This window comes from Physella acuta, unplaced genomic scaffold (assembly GCF_028476545.2).
Source record: "Physella acuta isolate Inbredline_101_S28 unplaced genomic scaffold, ASM2847654v3 ptg002242l, whole genome shotgun sequence".
In the NCBI taxonomy this organism is placed as follows: Eukaryota; Metazoa; Mollusca; class Gastropoda; family Physidae; genus Physella; species Physella acuta.
The window spans coordinates 1,363-22,202 of NW_026733741.1; the positions used below are offsets into that span (position 1 = coordinate 1,363).

Consider the following 20,840-nt stretch of genomic DNA (forward strand, 5'->3'; position numbering starts at 1 on the left):
CATTTTCTGATTTCAGTTTAAGTTTGAAAGCATGTAAAATGTCAATTTGTCCTGCTATGTGATTTTTCTTCATTTATTTTTTGCTAGCCCATGGCATCACATTATGAAGACTCTACTAATATCTTTAGGCTGGGGCCAGTACCTTAACCGACTGTCGTCAAATGAAAAAACTGACAGAAGAGCGCAATTTAATACACACAACAGATATATATGTATCCGAACAAACAAATAAATATATTTGAACATATATACATACCTTTATATACGCACACTGATATATACATATATTTACATAATAAATACATTATATATGAATATATCTATATATATAACTTATTTATTTATACATATATATATATATATATATATACTTATATATATATATATATATATATATATATATATATATATATATATATATATGTATTATGAATATATATATTAATTCTTATATAATATATATTTGTAAATATAAATTATATATATGTGTGTATATATATATCCTTCTGTTTGCTGGGGTAGAAGAAAAAAACTTATAATTATAATATTCTGAAGGATATTATTTTACTTGAGCGTCTTTCGTCTACACTCAAATATATATATTTGAATATACATTCAAATATATATTCAATGAATATACATTTAGACACACATGTAAATATATATATATATATATACACAAAACATGCATATATATACATACGTATATATAGACATATATACAATATTCGTCTATGTATATATATTCAATATTTTTACATTATAAATAAATATATATATAAAAATATATATATATATATATATATATATATATTTAAAAAAATATATACATATATGAAATACTTTTTACACATATTTATTTATGCTTCTATAATATATGGAAGGATATTAATTTACTCAAGCGTCTGCCTTGGGTGTTTATATAAAAAGAGAAGGGTTGAACTAATGAGAGGAATAAAAAAAATCTTTATATTCAATCTAATTTATTTATATTGTATATGTTATAGACTGGCATACATTTTTTTCTCTCTGGTTTATGTGAAAGGAGCTTGCAGGGATTCAAATTATTATTTTTTGCATTGAAATTCATTCTTTATTAATCACAGCTATGTTGCAGGCATATAAATACTTCCCTTTGGGCTCAAGTTGCTTTGAAAGAATCCTTGTCAGTATAGAACTAGTACCAGGACCATAAATGTATGCCCCAGGGCAAATGTTAAGAAAACCTCATCATTTTACAACTCCAACTGACCAGGGGCTTAAGAAATGATGCTTCTGCGCAAACTTTCTCGTCAGCCGGTAAGAGATCAACCTCCTTTTGATTGTTTAAATTTAATCTGTGCTGAAATCATTGTGCAGGCTGGCAAAGAAAACCATGAACTTCTTGAAAGCTGTGTACTTGAGCTCATGTTATTTTTTATTTTCTGTATTTTGAAAAAAAAAAAAGTATATATATGATAATAAAAAAAAAAAGTTCAGAGTATTTAATTGTTGTTTTGTCTTGTTAAAGAGAATGTATGTTGTGCAGAAGTGTAACCAACTCATTTTCAAGCCAGGCCTAGCAAAAGACAAAACCAAAAGAATCATATGATATGATGGTAGTAGGAAAAAAGTATATCAGTGAACAAATGGTGGCAGATGCATGCCTTAGCAATCTGACATGGTAGCTTTAATGAAAGAAAAACAAAAATAATAAAAACACCAAAAGCCACACTCACACAGTTATGTTCAACATATATAATGAAGACAGAAAAAAACCAACCCACCAGAATGGATGTATTGTAATGAAAATGGCAGTTAGCACTGGTGATAAGAATCAAAGTGTTGGCTAATAATTCCTATTACAACAGCCAGCCTTATAATCTGAATTAAAACTATTAAATCCCATTCATCCCTTGGATCTATGCCAAACAACACACAATAAATGATATGCATAGAGGTGTGCTGATGCCCTGTGTGAGATGCAGAATGAAATAGTGTTTTTAAAAAAAAGGAGCCACCCAGTAATAAGTATGTGGCCTTTTTATGTCTAGTTTAAAGGATAGAATTAGCATGAAATGTGTTAAGAGAATAGTGTGTGCAGTTGTTGGGATAGGCATATTACTATGTAGGCCTATGTATGTATGTATATCTATCTCTACTTATTAAAGAAAAGAATGACTAAACAAAAAAACAACTGTAACATGGCAGCTACACAGAGTGGGTGGGTGGGTGGATGAGGGAGGGAAAACTCGTTCAATGTAAACCAAACCGAGCTAATTGGGAATGGGTGGAGGCCCTGAAAAGGGCCGAGTAGTAGAGCCACACAACAAGCAAGCCAGGTGGTTGTTTGCTGTTGTGTTTATTTGCTGGTGGTGTACTTGGTGACAGCCTTGGTGCCTTCACTGACGGCGTGTTTGGCCAGCTCACCGGGCAGGAGGAGACGGACAGCGGTCTGGATCTCCCTGGAGGTGATGGTGCTGCGCTTGTTGTAGTGGGCAAGACGGCTGGCTTCAGCTGAAATGCGCTCAAAGATGTCGTTGACGAAGGAGTTCATGATGGACATGGCCTTGGAGGAAATGCCAGTGTCAGGGTGCACCTGCTTCAAGACTTTGTAAATGTAGATGCTGTAGCTTTCCTTTCTCCTCCTCTTCTTTTTCTTGTCACCGGTGCGTACGGCTTTAGCCTTACCGGCCTTCTTGGCTCCCTTGGAAGAAACTTTAGGTGGCATGTTGTTTTCTTTTCAACGGCTTGAACAGAAATGAGGCGAACCGACCGCCGGCCGCCCTTTTATATGAAACGGCGAGGAAATTTGGAGAGTACGAGTACGAGTACGAACGCCAAGCCGCTGCGCAGCCAATCAGAACGCTCGCTTGGTGACGAACGGATTTCCTCGCCGTTTCGTATAAAAGGGCCGATCTCGCCGTTAAGTCTTCATTCATCGCCTGCAGCCGTATCGCTGTTAGTCGCTGTATTTCTTCTCGCTCCTAACCAACTCACAATGTCCGGACGTGGTAAAGGCGGTAAAGTCAAGGGAAAGTCCAAGTCTCGCTCCTCCAGGGCAGGCCTTCAATTCCCAGTCGGACGTATTCATCGTCTGTTGAGGAAAGGAAACTATGCTGAGCGTGTCGGTGCTGGTGCCCCAGTCTACCTAGCCGCCGTCCTCGAGTATTTGGCCGCTGAAGTGCTCGAGTTGGCCGGCAACGCTGCCAGAGACAACAAGAAGACAAGAATCATTCCTCGTCACCTCCAGCTGGCCATCCGTAACGACGAAGAGTTGAACAAACTTTTGTCGGGTGTCACCATCGCCCAGGGTGGTGTCCTCCCCAACATCCAGGCCGTGCTTCTGCCCAAGAAGTCACAGAAGACACCCGGTGGCAAGAGCTAAACAGTGTCACCCTGCTGCCCACTGTCCACCTAGCCTACTACTGTCCTTTTCAGGACAACCAAAGTTTACCCAATTAGCTTTCGTTGTGTGTCAATGAACAAAAATCGAGTTTTCCTACCCTACCCTACCCTACCCTACTTGTTTCAAACTTTATTAATAACGTATCAACATGTCAATCACTAGCAGTATGAGATCATTATTATAGATGTATAATACTTACACTGGTTTACACGAGCAGAACAGGGAGGGGGGCGGTCATATTAATAGTAGTAACTGGACATATTTTAGGGGTATTCGTTCATAGATACAAATGAAAATAGAATCTATTTTTCTTTAAATGTGCTCCGTTTAACCCCTGTCTACAACAAATAAGGGTGGTCGTTATTTTAAAATTCTATTCTTTAACCTACCGCTAGTCTACCCTTTTTATTTTATATCTTCTTCTTTTTAAAACCAAATATGTTTTTATTAATCCTTCCCCCTCATTTATTTACACACTGTGTAAATACCGCCGATCGGGCGGTCGAATCGGGTCAGAATATCTACCTAGGTCTATAGACTAGGTCTAGATCTAAATTGTTTCAGGCAGTCTATGTTGGGTTCTTTTCTAATCACTCACACACACATTCATAATTCATTGAAGACGACAGAAGCAAACACACCGGATTCCATTGACAAGCGGCACAACCAAGGATTTCATTTGAACGAAGAATATTTTGTGTTATCGGCCCTGTCTGCTATTAATAGATCGCTCGGCTGGATACCGTGTCTAAAAATAATCTGCTATGTCGACGCTGTCTCAACGTTGTGTGGCTGCTACTGGCCAATCAGCGTCGTTAAACTCGTACTCGTCCAATGGGAGAGCTTCGTTGCGCTAAGGGTTTGGCGGACGGTTATAAAAGGGCCAGCAGCGCTGAGCTGCCGCATTTCCTTAACAGTCAGTTAAGATCATTCAAAAAAAAAAAGATGGCTCGTACCAAACAAACCGCCCGAAAATCTACTGGAGGCAAAGCCCCACGTAAACAGCTGGCCACCAAAGCCGCCAGAAAGTCAGCACCAGCCACCGGCGGTGTTAAGAAGCCCCATCGTTACAGGCCTGGAACCGTCGCCCTGAGAGAAATCCGTCGTTACCAGAAGAGCACTGAGCTGCTCATTCGCAAGCTGCCATTCCAGCGCCTGGTCAGAGAAATCGCCCAGGACTTCAAGACTGACCTTCGCTTCCAGAGCTCCGCTGTCATGGCCCTGCAGGAGGCTAGCGAGGCTTACCTCGTCGGTCTGTTTGAAGACACCAACCTGTGCGCCATCCACGCCAAGCGTGTCACCATCATGCCCAAGGACATCCAGCTAGCCAGACGTATCCGTGGTGAGCGTGCTTAAGAGGTTTCTTTTAAGCCCAAACCACCACCCCCTGTCCTCAACCAAGGTCCTTTTTAGGACCACCTGACAACGTTCAGATTAGCAGTGAAGGTCCCCCACCTCACGAGTTTCCACCCACCCACCCACTACACCCCCTGCCCATGTCTGCCACTCTACTACTACTACTACTACTACATCTATTAGTATTATTCTGGGGGATGCGGGAGATAGGTTCTATTCATTTATCTCTTTAATTCAACTCACACATCACATTGCTATTTGAATTCGTGTATGCATGCTGTTGATATTGTTTTATTTATCTCAAATGTGAAGAAAGGAGAGAATAAATTTTATATTTTTCTTTCACCCACCCACCACCCTATCCATTGCTTTTTAAAATATATATATAAAAAAAAAAAAAGAAAAACCCTTTAGGGTTAGAGCTAGATATCTAGATCTTAATCGGAGAGCAGAAATTATTCTTAACGACTACACGCCATAGATTATTTAATTATTAGAAGCCTAACTAACCTATTCGTTTCACGATGTAAACAAACCACTGCGAGTACGGAGCGGAGTACGAGAATATTATTTCGTTCGTACTCGACCAATCAGCGTTCGAGATTCTCTCGTACTCGCATAATGAGCTCGCTCGTACTCGCATAATTAGGTGTAGGGAAATATTTCAGTTTTATTCGCACAAAACGGTGAAAATAACGTCTAATATCATATTTTAACATGACAAACGTGGATCTTTTCTATGCCTACACGTGTGGGCAATGAAACTCTTTATTTTTTATCCAAGGGTCGCATAGCAGAATAGGTGAAAAAATGACTTTGAAAACGACACCGTTAGCCGACAAGCCAGCAACATTCCAGTCGACACGGCAAGCTGCTTTTTCATTGGCTGGCTCATTCGCCGACCGCTTTTGGTTGGGCGGTGTCCGCCATATTGAACGAACTCGAGCCCAGGACCGTATATAAGGAGCGAGTTTCTCTGCAGACGGCGTTTTTCGAACACTCCTTCATCAACAAAGAAGAAAAATTCAATATGTCTGGCCGAGGCAAAGGTGGTAAGGGACTCGGCAAAGGAGGCGCCAAGCGTCACAGGAAGGTGTTGCGTGATAACATCCAAGGTATCACCAAGCCAGCCATCCGTCGTCTTGCTCGCAGAGGTGGTGTCAAACGTATCTCTGGTCTGATCTACGAAGAAACCAGAGGTGTCCTCAAGGTGTTCCTTGAAAATGTCATCCGTGATGCCGTCACCTACACTGAGCACGCCAAGAGGAAGACCGTCACTGCTATGGATGTCGTCTATGCTCTGAAACGTCAAGGTCGCGCACCCTGTACGGCTTCGGCGGTTAAACTCAACCCAGGACCACCCATTTGTTCTACCCATCCGGCCCTTATTAGGGCCACCCATACGTTTCCGAATTAGCTCGAGTGGTTGTAACCCCTACACGAATGTTTTCCATACCTACCCCTTATTTAACTTACTGAGTTACTTCTAATTATTAGGTTGTAGCCTACTTAGTTTATTTATTTAATTTGGGCAGAGTGGTCATCTTTCCTTTGTTGGTTTTTAAGGGGTTTGTTTCCATGGGTGGGTAGGATCGAGGTAGCCTACCGTGAAGGCACAAAAGAAACAAACAAAAAATATTTCGATATTACAAAAGTGTTCACAGGTATGTGGTGAACTTAGGAAAGAGTGCAGGTGGTAAGAATAGGTGTCCAGTGGGGCAAAAAATAAAAGACAAAAGATGAAAAAAAGTCTACAACACGTGGTGTTCCCAAGCGGTCACCCATCTAAGTACTAACCACGCCCGACGTTGCTTGACTGCGGTGATCGGACGAGAACCGGTATTTTCAACGTGGTATGGCCGTAGACATCTGTGTGAGAAAATTGGGGCTTATAAATATACTCAAACGAAATCAGCAGTTATTCGTCCTTTTCTGGCTACAATAATGATTTCACTGCTTTCCTCATATTATTTCAATAATAAAAAACGCCCTAAATCTCCACAAAAGCGAAACATTGTTTTAATATCGAATACTATGTGCCTTTTTTTCCCTCTACAGCCATTGGTCGCTATTTTTAACCTGAGGCGGTAACCACCGGTAGACTTCCCTGAGCTACTAATTTTCGAGCATCGCGCGTTGTAAAATACAAAATAAATACATTTTCCCCATTTTCCTTGACTAAAATCAGAAAACCAGGTGCCCCCTGCATCCGACCTGTCCTTTAACTATCGCTTTCATGTGAAATGATCTATCGGAAAGGCGATACTTTAACTTTTTTGGGTCTCCCGCTCACTCACTCCTTCCGAAACATTCTGCACGAATTCATTCAATTTTAATCCAACTCATCACATAGATCTAGATCTAGCCGCCTACAAGTCTACTAATTTAATGTTTGAGAAATAGTTCAATGCTTTTCATTTATTAATTATTCTTTTAACCTTTTCCCACGACAACTGGCACATTTATTTTCAGTCTATTAATATTCTGGCTTCATTTTAAAACACGCAACTAGGCGACGATCTAGAATTCTAGATCTAACGCTCTAGCTTAACTAAAATAATATAAACAGGAGGGTAGATCTATTCAAAATACTGTTTCAAAAATTACAATAATAATTTCACGGTGAAAAAAAAAAGGCAGGCGATCCATGGTTAATTAAATGCTAATTAAGGATGTTGCTTAAAAGGTTAGGTTGGCCTGGGACGCCAGTATTTCTCTAGAGTCTAGATCTAGAATTTCTAGATTCTGTAGGAATGAGTAGCCTAGGTATTAATAATTAAATGCATTAGTAATTATTAGTAAATAACATAAGATTTAGTTCAGTAAAAACTAATAGATCTAGATTTTAGGTCCAATGTTGGCTATCAGACTTGATGCTTGATTGTAATGATTATTAGGTTTGAGCAATTAATTTTTTTAAACATTTTTTTTAATTATTAGTATTAGTGATAAGTCATCATTAGTGGGAGTAAATTTACTTCTTTCCAGTCTGGTTCTGGGTTTCCTTGTAGCCTATATAATCTAGATCTAGTTGGTGATAATATTAATAAATATTGTTTCCCATTTTAAATACTCAGGCGGTTTGTTTGAAAGTCTGACCGCAGCTCCATATTCATTGACTGTCGAAGCAGCGCATAAAATGAATTAGCTTATATCCAGGGCTGGCCTGGTCTGCCTGTTATTGTGACTGAATTGTCCTACAGACAAGACCTGAAGAAGCCCTCGTTAAGTAATAAGTGTACAGCTTGCTTTTAGCCTGGCGCGGGGATCTTTCACCGGCCACTTTAACATTCTGCGACAGGGCAGGCCTTTACTTTAAGCTTTAATCTTAGCTGGTTCCGCTTTAACACAGGGTATTCTTTTGTCTTTAAGTATACCGCTTTCTTTCATCAGCCTGGAACCCTGTGTCTGCTACCGGTATCTCATCCGGCAGGGCAAAACAATTTCCAGTTTTTAAATTAAGCTGATGTCATTTTTAATACCAATGATTAGGATTTTGGCACAATGCTTATTTTTCTATATACACAAGATGAATTTCACATCATTTTCTGATTTCAGTTTAAGTTTGAAAGCATGTAAAATGTCAATTTGTCCTGCTATGTGATTTTTCTTCATTTATTTTTTGCTAGCCCATGGCATCACATTATGAAGACTCTACTAATATCTTTAGGCTGGGGCCAGTACCTTAACCGACTGTCGTCAAATGAAAAAACTGACAGAAGAGCGCAATTTAATACACACAACAGATATATATGTATCCGAACAAACAAATAAATATATTTGAACATATATACATACCTTTATATACGCACACTGATATATACATATATTTACATAATAAATACATTATATATGAATATATCTATATATATAACTTATTTATTTATACATATATATATATATATATATACTTATATATATATATATATATATATATATATATATATATATATATATATATGTATTATGAATATATATATTAATTCTTATATAATATATATTTGTAAATATAAATTATATATATGTGTGTATATATATATCCTTCTGTTTGCTGGGGTAGAAGAAAAAAACTTATAATTATAATATTCTGAAGGATATTATTTTACTTGAGCGTCTTTCGTCTACACTCAAATATATATATTTGAATATACATTCAAATATATATTCAATGAATATACATTTAGACACACATGTAAATATATATATATATATATACACAAAACATGCATATATATACATACGTATATATAGACATATATACAATATTCGTCTATGTATATATTCAATATTTTTACATTATAAATAAATATATATATAAAAATATATATATATATATATATATATATATATTTAAAAAAATATATACATATATGAAATACTTTTTACACATATTTATTTATGCTTCTATAATATATGGAAGGATATTAATTTACTCAAGCGTCTGCCTTGGGTGTTTATATAAAAAGAGAAGGGTTGAACTAATGAGAGGAATAAAAAAAATCTTTATATTCAATCTAATTTATTTATATTGTATATGTTATAGACTGGCATACATTTTTTTCTCTCTGGTTTATGTGAAAGGAGCTTGCAGGGATTCAAATTATTATTTTTTGCATTGAAATTCATTCTTTATTAATCACAGCTATGTTGCAGGCATATAAATACTTCCCTTTGGGCTCAAGTTGCTTTGAAAGAATCCTTGTCAGTATAGAACTAGTACCAGGACCATAAATGTATGCCCCAGGGCAAATGTTAAGAAAACCTCATCATTTTACAACTCCAACTGACCAGGGGCTTAAGAAATGATGCTTCTGCGCAAACTTTCTCGTCAGCCGGTAAGAGATCAACCTCCTTTTGATTGTTTAAATTTAATCTGTGCTGAAATCATTGTGCAGGCTGGCAAAGAAAACCATGAACTTCTTGAAAGCTGTGTACTTGAGCTCATGTTATTTTTTATTTTCTGTATTTTGAAAAAAAAAAAAGTATATATATGATAATAAAAAAAAAAAGTTCAGAGTATTTAATTGTTGTTTTGTCTTGTTAAAGAGAATGTATGTTGTGCAGAAGTGTAACCAACTCATTTTCAAGCCAGGCCTAGCAAAAGACAAAACCAAAAGAATCATATGATATGATGGTAGTAGGAAAAAAGTATATCAGTGAACAAATGGTGGCAGATGCATGCCTTAGCAATCTGACATGGTAGCTTTAATGAAAGAAAAACAAAAATAATAAAAACACCAAAAGCCACACTCACACAGTTATGTTCAACATATATAATGAAGACAGAAAAAAACCAACCCACCAGAATGGATGTATTGTAATGAAAATGGCAGTTAGCACTGGTGATAAGAATCAAAGTGTTGGCTAATAATTCCTATTACAACAGCCAGCCTTATAATCTGAATTAAAACTATTAAATCCCATTCATCCCTTGGATCTATGCCAAACAACACACAATAAATGATATGCATAGAGGTGTGCTGATGCCCTGTGTGAGATGCAGAATGAAATAGTGTTTTTAAAAAAAAGGAGCCACCCAGTAATAAGTATGTGGCCTTTTTATGTCTAGTTTAAAGGATAGAATTAGCATGAAATGTGTTAAGAGAATAGTGTGTGCAGTTGTTGGGATAGGCATATTACTATGTAGGCCTATGTATGTATGTATATCTATCTCTACTTATTAAAGAAAAGAATGACTAAACAAAAAAAAAAAACTGTAACATGGCAGCTACACAGAGTGGGTGGGTGGATGAGGGAGGGAGGGAAAACTCGTTCAATGTAAACCAAACCGAGCTAATTGGGAATGGGTGGAGGCCCTGAAAAGGGCCGAGTAGTAGAGCCACAACAAGCAAGCCAGGTGGTTGTTTGCTGTTGTGTTTATTTGCTGGTGGTGTACTTGGTGACAGCCTTGGTGCCTTCACTGACGGCGTGTTTGGCCAGCTCACCGGGCAGGAGGAGACGGACAGCGGTCTGGATCTCCCTGGAGGTGATGGTGCTGCGCTTGTTGTAGTGGGCAAGACGGCTGGCTTCAGCTGAAATGCGCTCAAAGATGTCGTTGACGAAGGAGTTCATGATGGACATGGCCTTGGAGGAAATGCCAGTGTCAGGGTGCACCTGCTTCAAGACTTTGTAAATGTAGATGCTGTAGCTTTCCTTTCTCCTCCTCTTCTTTTTCTTGTCACCGGTGCGTACGGCTTTAGCCTTACCGGCCTTCTTGGCTCCCTTGGAAGAAACTTTAGGTGGCATGTTGTTTTCTTTTCAATGGCTTGAACAGAAATGAGGCGAACCGACCGCCGGCCGCCCTTTTATATGAAACGGCGAGGAAATTTGGAGAGTACGAGTACGAGTACGAACGCCAAGCCGCTGCGCAGCCAATCAGAACGCTCGCTTGGTGACGAACGGATTTCCTCGCCGTTTCGTATAAAAGGGCCGATCTCGCCGTTAAGTCTTCATTCATCGCCTGCAGCCGTATCGCTGTTAGTCGCTGTATTTCTTCTCGCTCCTAACCAACTCACAATGTCCGGACGTGGTAAAGGCGGTAAAGTCAAGGGAAAGTCCAAGTCTCGCTCCTCCAGGGCAGGCCTTCAATTCCCAGTCGGACGTATTCATCGTCTGTTGAGGAAAGGAAACTATGCTGAGCGTGTCGGTGCTGGTGCCCCAGTCTACCTAGCCGCCGTCCTCGAGTATTTGGCCGCTGAAGTGCTCGAGTTGGCCGGCAACGCTGCCAGAGACAACAAGAAGACAAGAATCATTCCTCGTCACCTCCAGCTGGCCATCCGTAACGACGAAGAGTTGAACAAACTTTTGTCGGGTGTCACCATCGCCCAGGGTGGTGTCCTCCCCAACATCCAGGCCGTGCTTCTGCCCAAGAAGTCACAGAAGACACCCGGTGGCAAGAGCTAAACAGTGTCACCCTGCTGCCCACTGTCCACCTAGCCTACTACTGTCCTTTTCAGGACAACCAAAGTTTACCCAATTAGCTTTCGTTGTGTGTCAATGAACAAAAATCGAGTTTTCCTACCCTACCCTACCCTACCCTACTTGTTTCAAACTTTATTAATAACGTATCAACATGTCAATCACTAGCAGTATGAGATCATTATTATAGATGTATAATACTTACACTGGTTTACACGAGCAGAACAGGGAGGGGGCGGTCATATTAATAGTAGTAACTGGACATATTTTAGGGGTATTCGTTCATAGATACAAATGAAAATAGAATCTATTTTTCTTTAAATGTGCTCCGTTTAACCCCTGTCTACAACAAATAAGGGTGGTCGTTATTTTAAAATTCTATTCTTTAACCTACCGCTAGTCTACCCTTTTTATTTTATATCTTCTTCTTTTTAAAACCAAATATGTTTTTATTAATCCTTCCCCCTCATTTATTTACACACTGTGTAAATACCGCCGATCGGGCGGTCGAATCGGGTCAGAATATCTACCTAGGTCTATAGACTAGGTCTAGATCTAAATTGTTTCAGGCAGTCTATGTTGGGTTCTTTTCTAATCACTCACACACACATTCATAATTCATTGAAGACGACAGAAGCAAACACACCGGATTCCATTGACAAGCGGCACAACCAAGGATTTCATTTGAACGAAGAATATTTTGTGTTATCGGCCCTGTCTGCTATTAATAGATCGCTCGGCTGGATACCGTGTCTAAAAATAATCTGCTATGTCGACGCTGTCTCAACGTTGTGTGGCTGCTACTGGCCAATCAGCGTCGTTAAACTCGTACTCGTCCAATGGGAGAGCTTCGTTGCGCTAAGGGTTTGGCGGACGGTTATAAAAGGGCCAGCAGCGCTGAGCTGCCGCATTTCCTTAACAGTCAGTTAAGATCATTCAAAAAAAAAAAGATGGCTCGTACCAAACAAACCGCCCGAAAATCTACTGGAGGCAAAGCCCCACGTAAACAGCTGGCCACCAAAGCCGCCAGAAAGTCAGCACCAGCCACCGGCGGTGTTAAGAAGCCCCATCGTTACAGGCCTGGAACCGTCGCCCTGAGAGAAATCCGTCGTTACCAGAAGAGCACTGAGCTGCTCATTCGCAAGCTGCCATTCCAGCGCCTGGTCAGAGAAATCGCCCAGGACTTCAAGACTGACCTTCGCTTCCAGAGCTCCGCTGTCATGGCCCTGCAGGAGGCTAGCGAGGCTTACCTCGTCGGTCTGTTTGAAGACACCAACCTGTGCGCCATCCACGCCAAGCGTGTCACCATCATGCCCAAGGACATCCAGCTAGCCAGACGTATCCGTGGTGAGCGTGCTTAAGAGGTTTCTTTTAAGCCCAAACCACCACCCCCTGTCCTCAACCAAGGTCCTTTTTAGGACCACCTGACAACGTTCAGATTAGCAGTGAAGGTCCCCCACCTCACGAGTTTCCACCCACCCACCCACTACACCCCCTGCCCATGTCTGCCACTCTACTACTACTACTACTACTACATCTATTAGTATTATTCTGGGGGATGCGGGAGATAGGTTCTATTCATTTATCTCTTTAATTCAACTCACACATCACATTGCTATTTGAATTCGTGTATGCATGCTGTTGATATTGTTTTATTTATCTCAAATGTGAAGAAAGGAGAGAATAAATTTTATATTTTTCTTTCACCCACCCACCACCCTATCCATTGCTTTTTAAAATATATATATAAAAAAAAAAAAAGAAAAACCCTTTAGGGTTAGAGCTAGATATCTAGATCTTAATCGGAGAGCAGAAATTATTCTTAACGACTACACGCCATAGATTATTTAATTATTAGAAGCCTAACTAACCTATTCGTTTCACGATGTAAACAAACCACTGCGAGTACGGAGCGGAGTACGAGAATATTATTTCGTTCGTACTCGACCAATCAGCGTTCGAGATTCTCTCGTACTCGCATAATGAGCTCGCTCGTACTCGCATAATTAGGTGTAGGGAAATATTTCAGTTTTATTCGCACAAAACGGTGAAAATAACGTCTAATATCATATTTTAACATGACAAACGTGGATCTTTTCTATGCCTACACGTGTGGGCAATGAAACTCTTTATTTTTTATCCAAGGGTCGCATAGCAGAATAGGTGAAAAAATGACTTTGAAAACGACACCGTTAGCCGACAAGCCAGCAACATTCCAGTCGACACGGCAAGCTGCTTTTTCATTGGCTGGCTCATTCGCCGACCGCTTTTGGTTGGGCGGTGTCCGCCATATTGAACGAACTCGAGCCCAGGACCGTATATAAGGAGCGAGTTTCTCTGCAGACGGCGTTTTTCGAACACTCCTTCATCAACAAAGAAGAAAAATTCAATATGTCTGGCCGAGGCAAAGGTGGTAAGGGACTCGGCAAAGGAGGCGCCAAGCGTCACAGGAAGGTGTTGCGTGATAACATCCAAGGTATCACCAAGCCAGCCATCCGTCGTCTTGCTCGCAGAGGTGGTGTCAAACGTATCTCTGGTCTGATCTACGAAGAAACCAGAGGTGTCCTCAAGGTGTTCCTTGAAAATGTCATCCGTGATGCCGTCACCTACACTGAGCACGCCAAGAGGAAGACCGTCACTGCTATGGATGTCGTCTATGCTCTGAAACGTCAAGGTCGCACCCTGTACGGCTTCGGCGGTTAAACTCAACCCAGGACCACCCATTTGTTCTACCCATCCGGCCCTTATTAGGGCCACCCATACGTTTCCGAATTAGCTCGAGTGGTTGTAACCCCTACACGAATGTTTTCCATACCTACCCCTTATTTAACTTACTGAGTTACTTCTAATTATTAGGTTGTAGCCTACTTAGTTTATTTATTTAATTTGGGCAGAGTGGTCATCTTTCCTTTGTTGGTTTTTAAGGGGTTTGTTTCCATGGGTGGGTAGGATCGAGGTAGCCTACCGTGAAGGCACAAAAGAAACAAACAAAAAATATTTCGATATTACAAAAGTGTTCACAGGTATGTGGTGAACTTAGGAAAGAGTGCAGGTGGTAAGAATAGGTGTCCAGTGGGGCAAAAAATAAAAGACAAAAGATGAAAAAAAGTCTACAACACGTGGTGTTCCCAAGCGGTCACCCATCTAAGTACTAACCACGCCCGACGTTGCTTGACTGCGGTGATCGGACGAGAACCGGTATTTTCAACGTGGTATGGCCGTAGACATCTGTGTGAGAAAATTGGGGCTTATAAATATACTCAAACGAAATCAGCAGTTATTCGTCCTTTTCTGGCTACAATAATGATTTCACTGCTTTCCTCATATTATTTCAATAATAAAAAACGCCCTAAATCTCCACAAAAGCGAAACATTGTTTTAATATCGAATACTATGTGCCTTTTTTTCCCTCTACAGCCATTGGTCGCTATTTTTAACCTGAGGCGGTAACCACCGGTAGACTTCCCTGAGCTACTAATTTTCGAGCATCGCGCGTTGTAAAATACAAAATAAATACATTTTCCCCATTTTCCTTGACTAAAATCAGAAAACCAGGTGCCCCCTGCATCCGACCTGTCCTTTAACTATCGCTTTCATGTGAAATGATCTATCGGAAAGGCGATACTTTAACTTTTTTGGGTCTCCCGCTCACTCACTCCTTCCGAAACATTCTGCACGAATTCATTCAATTTTAATCCAACTCATCACATAGATCTAGATCTAGCCGCCTACAAGTCTACTAATTTAATGTTTGAGAAATAGTTCAATGCTTTTCATTTATTAATTATTCTTTTAACCTTTTCCCACGACAACTGGCACATTTATTTTCAGTCTATTAATATTCTGGCTTCATTTTAAAACACGCAACTAGGCGACGATCTAGAATTCTAGATCTAACGCTCTAGCTTAACTAAAATAATATAAACAGGAGGGTAGATCTATTCAAAATACTGTTTCAAAAATTACAATAATAATTTCACGGTGAAAAAAAAAAGGCAGGCGATCCATGGTTAATTAAATGCTAATTAAGGATGTTGCTTAAAAGGTTAGGTTGGCCTGGGACGCCAGTATTTCTCTAGAGTCTAGATCTAGAATTTCTAGATTCTGTAGGAATGAGTAGCCTAGGTATTAATAATTAAATGCATTAGTAATTATTAGTAAATAACATAAGATTTAGTTCAGTAAAAACTAATAGATCTAGATTTTAGGTCCAATGTTGGCTATCAGACTTGATGCTTGATTGTAATGATTATTAGGTTTGAGCAATTAATTTTTTTAAACATTTTTTTTAATTATTAGTATTAGTGATAAGTCATCATTAGTGGGAGTAAATTTACTTCTTTCCAGTCTGGTTCTGGGTTTCCTTGTAGCCTATATAATCTAGATCTAGTTGGTGATAATATTAATAAATATTGTTTCCCATTTTAAATACTCAGGCGGTTTGTTTGAAAGTCTGACCGCAGCTCCATATTCATTGACTGTCGAAGCAGCGCATAAAATGAATTAGCTTATATCCAGGGCTGGCCTGGTCTGCCTGTTATTGTGACTGAATTGTCCTACAGACAAGACCTGAAGAAGCCCTCGTTAAGTAATAAGTGTACAGCTTGCTTTTAGCCTGGCGCGGGGATCTTTCACCGGCCACTTTAACATTCTGCGACAGGGCAGGCCTTTACTTTAAGCTTTAATCTTAGCTGGTTCCGCTTTAACACAGGGTATTCTTTTGTCTTTAAGTATACCGCTTTCTTTCATCAGCCTGGAACCCTGTGTCTGCTACCGGTATCTCATCCGGCAGGGCAAAACAATTTCCAGTTTTTAAATTAAGCTGATGTCATTTTTAATACCAATGATTAGGATTTTGGCACAATGCTTATTTTTCTATATACACAAGATGAATTTCACATCATTTTCTGATTTCAGTTTAAGTTTGAAAGCATGTAAAATGTCAATTTGTCCTGCTATGTGATTTTTCTTCATTTATTTTTTGCTAGCCCATGGCATCACATTATGAAGACTCTACTAATATCTTTAGGCTGGGGCCAGTACCTTAACCGACTGTCGTCAAATGAAAAAACTGACAGAAGAGCGCAATTTAATACACACAACAGATATATATGTATCCGAACAAACAAATAAATATATTTGAACATATATACATACCTTTATATACGCACACTGATATATACATATATTTACATAATAAATACATTATATATGAATATATCTATATATATAACTTATTTATTTATACATATATATATATATATATATACTTATATATATATATATATATATATATATATATATATATATATATATATATATGTATTATGAATATATATATTAATTCTTATATAATATATATTTGTAAATATAAATTATATATATGTGTGTATATATATATCCTTCTGTTTGCTGGGGTAGAAGAAAAAAACTTATAATTATAATATTCTGAAGGATATTATTTTACTTGAGCGTCTTTCGTCTACACTCAAATATATATATTTGAATATACATTCAAATATATATTCAATGAATATACATTTAGACACACATGTAAATATATATATATATATATACACAAAACATGCATATATATACATACGTATATATAGACATATATACAATATTCGTCTATGTATATATATTCAATATTTTTACATTATAAATAAATATATATATAAAAATATATATATATATATATATATATATATATTTAAAAAAATATATACATATATGAAATACTTTTTACACATATTTATTTATGCTTCTATAATATATGGAAGGATATTAATTTACTCAAGCGTCTGCCTTGGGTGTTTATATAAAAAGAGAAGGGTTGAACTAATGAGAGGAATAAAAAAAATCTTTATATTCAATCTAATTTATTTATATTGTATATGTTATAGACTGGCATACATTTTTTTCTCTCTGGTTTATGTGAAAGGAGCTTGCAGGGATTCAAATTATTATTTTTTGCATTGAAATTCATTCTTTATTAATCACAGCTATGTTGCAGGCATATAAATACTTCCCTTTGGGCTCAAGTTGCTTTGAAAGAATCCTTGTCAGTATAGAACTAGTACCAGGACCATAAATGTATGCCCCAGGGCAAATGTTAAGAAAACCTCATCATTTTACAACTCCAACTGACCAGGGGCTTAAGAAATGATGCTTCTGCGCAAACTTTCTCGTCAGCCGGTAAGAGATCAACCTCCTTTTGATTGTTTAAATTTAATCTGTGCTGAAATCATTGTGCAGGCTGGCAAAGAAAACCATGAACTTCTTGAAAGCTGTGTACTTGAGCTCATGTTATTTTTTATTTTCTGTATTTTGAAAAAAAAAAAAGTATATATATGATAATAAAAAAAAAAAGTTCAGAGTATTTAATTGTTGTTTTGTCTTGTTAAAGAGAATGTATGTTGTGCAGAAGTGTAACCAACTCATTTTCAAGCCAGGCCTAGCAAAAGACAAAACCAAAAGAATCATATGATATGATGGTAGTAGGAAAAAAGTATATCAGTGAACAAATGGTGGCAGATGCATGCCTTAGCAATCTGACATGGTAGCTTTAATGAAAGAAAAACAAAAATAATAAAAACACCAAAAGCCACACTCACACAGTTATGTTCAACATATATAATGAAGACAGAAAAAAACCAACCCACCAGAATGGATGTATTGTAATGAAAATGGCAGTTAGCACTGGTGATAAGAATCAAAGTGTTGGCTAATAATTCCTATTACAACAGCCAGCCTTATAATCTGAATTAAAACTATTAAATCCCATTCATCCCTTGGATCTATGCCAAACAACACACAATAAATGATATGCATAGAGGTGTGCTGATGCCCTGTGTGAGATGCAGAATGAAATAGTGTTTTTAAAAAAAGGAGCCACCCAGTAATAAGTATGTGGCCTTTTTATGTCTAGTTTAAAGGATAGAATTAGCATGAAATGTGTTAAGAGAATAGTGTGTGCAGTTGTTGGGATAGGCATATTACTATGTAGGCCTATGTATGTATGTATATCTATCTCTACTTATTAAAGAAAAGAATGACTAAACAAAAAAAAAAAACTGTAACATGGCAGCTACACAGAGTGGGTGGGTGGATGAGGGAGGGAGGGAAAACTCGTTCAATGTAAACCAAACCGAGCTAATTGGGAATGGGTGGAGGCCCTGAAAAGGGGCCGAGTAGTAGAGCCACAACAAGCAAGCCAGGTGGTTGTTTGCTGTTGTGTTTATTTGCTGGTGGTGTACTTGGTGACAGCCTTGGTGCCTTCACTGACGGCGTGTTTGGCCAGCTCACCGGGCAGGAGGAGACGGACAGCGGTCTGGATCTCCCTGGAGGTGATGGTGCTGCGCTTGTTGTAGTGGGCAAGACGGCTGGCTTCAGCTGAAATGCGCTCAAAGATGTCGTTGACGAAGGAGTTCATGATGGACATGGCCTTGGAGGAAATGCCAGTGTCAGGGTGCACCTGCTTCAAGACTTTGTAAATGTAGATGCTGTAGCTTTCCTTTCTCCTCCTCTTCTTTTTCTTGTCACCGGTGCGTACGGCTTTAGCCTTACCGGCCTTCTTGGCTCCCTTGGAAGAAACTTTAGGTGGCATGTTGTTTTCTTTTCAATGGCTTGAACAGAAATGAGGCGAACCGACCGCCGGCCGCCCTTTTATATGAAACGGCGAGGAAATTTGGAGAGTACGAGTACGAGTACGAACGCCAAGCCGCTGCGCAGCCAATCAGAACGCTCGCTTGGTGACGAACGGATTTCCTCGCCGTTTCGTATAAAAGGGCCGATCTCGCCGTTAAGTCTTCATTCATCGCCTGCAGCCGTATCGCTGTTAGTCGCTGTATTTCTTCTCGCTCCTAACCAACTCACAATGTCCGGACGTGGTAAAGGCGGTAAAGTCAAGGGAAAGTCCAAGTCTCGCTCCTCCAGGGCAGGCCTTCAATTCCCAGTCGGACGTATTCATCGTCTGTTGAGGAAAGGAAACTATGCTGAGCGTGTCGGTGCTGGTGCCCCAGTCTACCTAGCCGCCGTCCTCGAGTATTTGGCCGCTGAAGTGCTCGAGTTGGCCGGCAACGCTGCCAGAGACAACAAGAAGACAAGAATCATTCCTCGTCACCTCCAGCTGGCCATCCGTAACGACGAAGAGTTGAACAAACTTTTGTCGGGTGTCACCATCGCCCAGGGTGGTGTCCTCCCCAACATCCAGGCCGTGCTTCTGCCCAAGAAGTCACAGAAGACACCCGGGTGGCAAGAGCTAAACAGTGTCACCCTGCTGCCCACTGTCCACCTAGCCTACTACTGTCCTTTTCAGGACAACCAAAGTTTACCCAATTAGCTTTCGTTGTGTGTCAATGAACAAAAATCGAGTTTTCCTACCCTACCCTACCCTACCCTACTTGTTTCAAACTTTATTAATAACGTATCAACATGTCAATCACTAGCAGTATGAGATCATTATTATAGATGTATAATACTTACACTGGTTTACACGAGCAGAACAGGGAGGGGGCGGTCATATTAATAGTAGTAACTGGACATATTTTAGGGGTATTCGTTCATAGATACAAATGAAAATAGAATCTATTTTTCTTTAAATGTGCTCCGTTTAACCCCTGTCTACAACAAATAAGGGTGGTCGTTATTTTAAAATTCTATTCTTTAACCTACCGCTAGTCTACCCTTTTTATTTTATATCTTCTTCTTTTTAAAACCAAATATGTTTTTATTAATCCTTCCCCCTCATTTATTTACACACTGTGTAAATACCGCCGATCGGGCGGTCGAATCGGGTCAGAATATCTACCTAGGTCTATAGACTAGGTCTAGATCTAATTGTTTCAGGCAGTCTATGTTGGGTTCTTTTCTAATCACTCACACACACATTCATAATTCATTGAAGACGACAGAAGCAAACACACCGGATTCCATTGACAAGCGGCACAACCAAGGATTTCATTTGAACGAAGAATATTTTGTGTTATCGGCCCTGTCTGCTATTAATAGATCGCTCGGCTGGATACCGTGTCTAAAAATAATCTGCTATGTCGACGCTGTCTCAACGTTGTGTGGCTGCTACTGGCCAATCAGCGTCGTTAAACTCGTACTCGTCCAATGGGAGAGCTTCGTTGCGCTAAGGGTTTGGCGGACGGTTATAAAAGGGCCAGCAGCG

General features: G+C 39.2%; 2 non-coding genes across 2 annotated transcripts; both read right to left on the reverse strand.

The window, feature by feature from the left end:
* Positions 1-6,492: 6,492 nt before the first annotated feature.
* LOC131932641 (5S ribosomal RNA) lies at positions 6,493-6,611 on the reverse strand. The gene has a single exon (XR_009384646.1). It is a non-coding gene; the product is annotated as a 5S ribosomal RNA (ribosomal RNA).
* Positions 6,612-14,769: 8,158 nt separating this feature from the next.
* On the reverse strand, positions 14,770-14,888 carry LOC131932642 (5S ribosomal RNA). The gene has a single exon (XR_009384647.1). It is a non-coding gene; the product is annotated as a 5S ribosomal RNA (ribosomal RNA).
* Between the last annotated feature and the right edge of the window lie 5,952 nt (positions 14,889-20,840).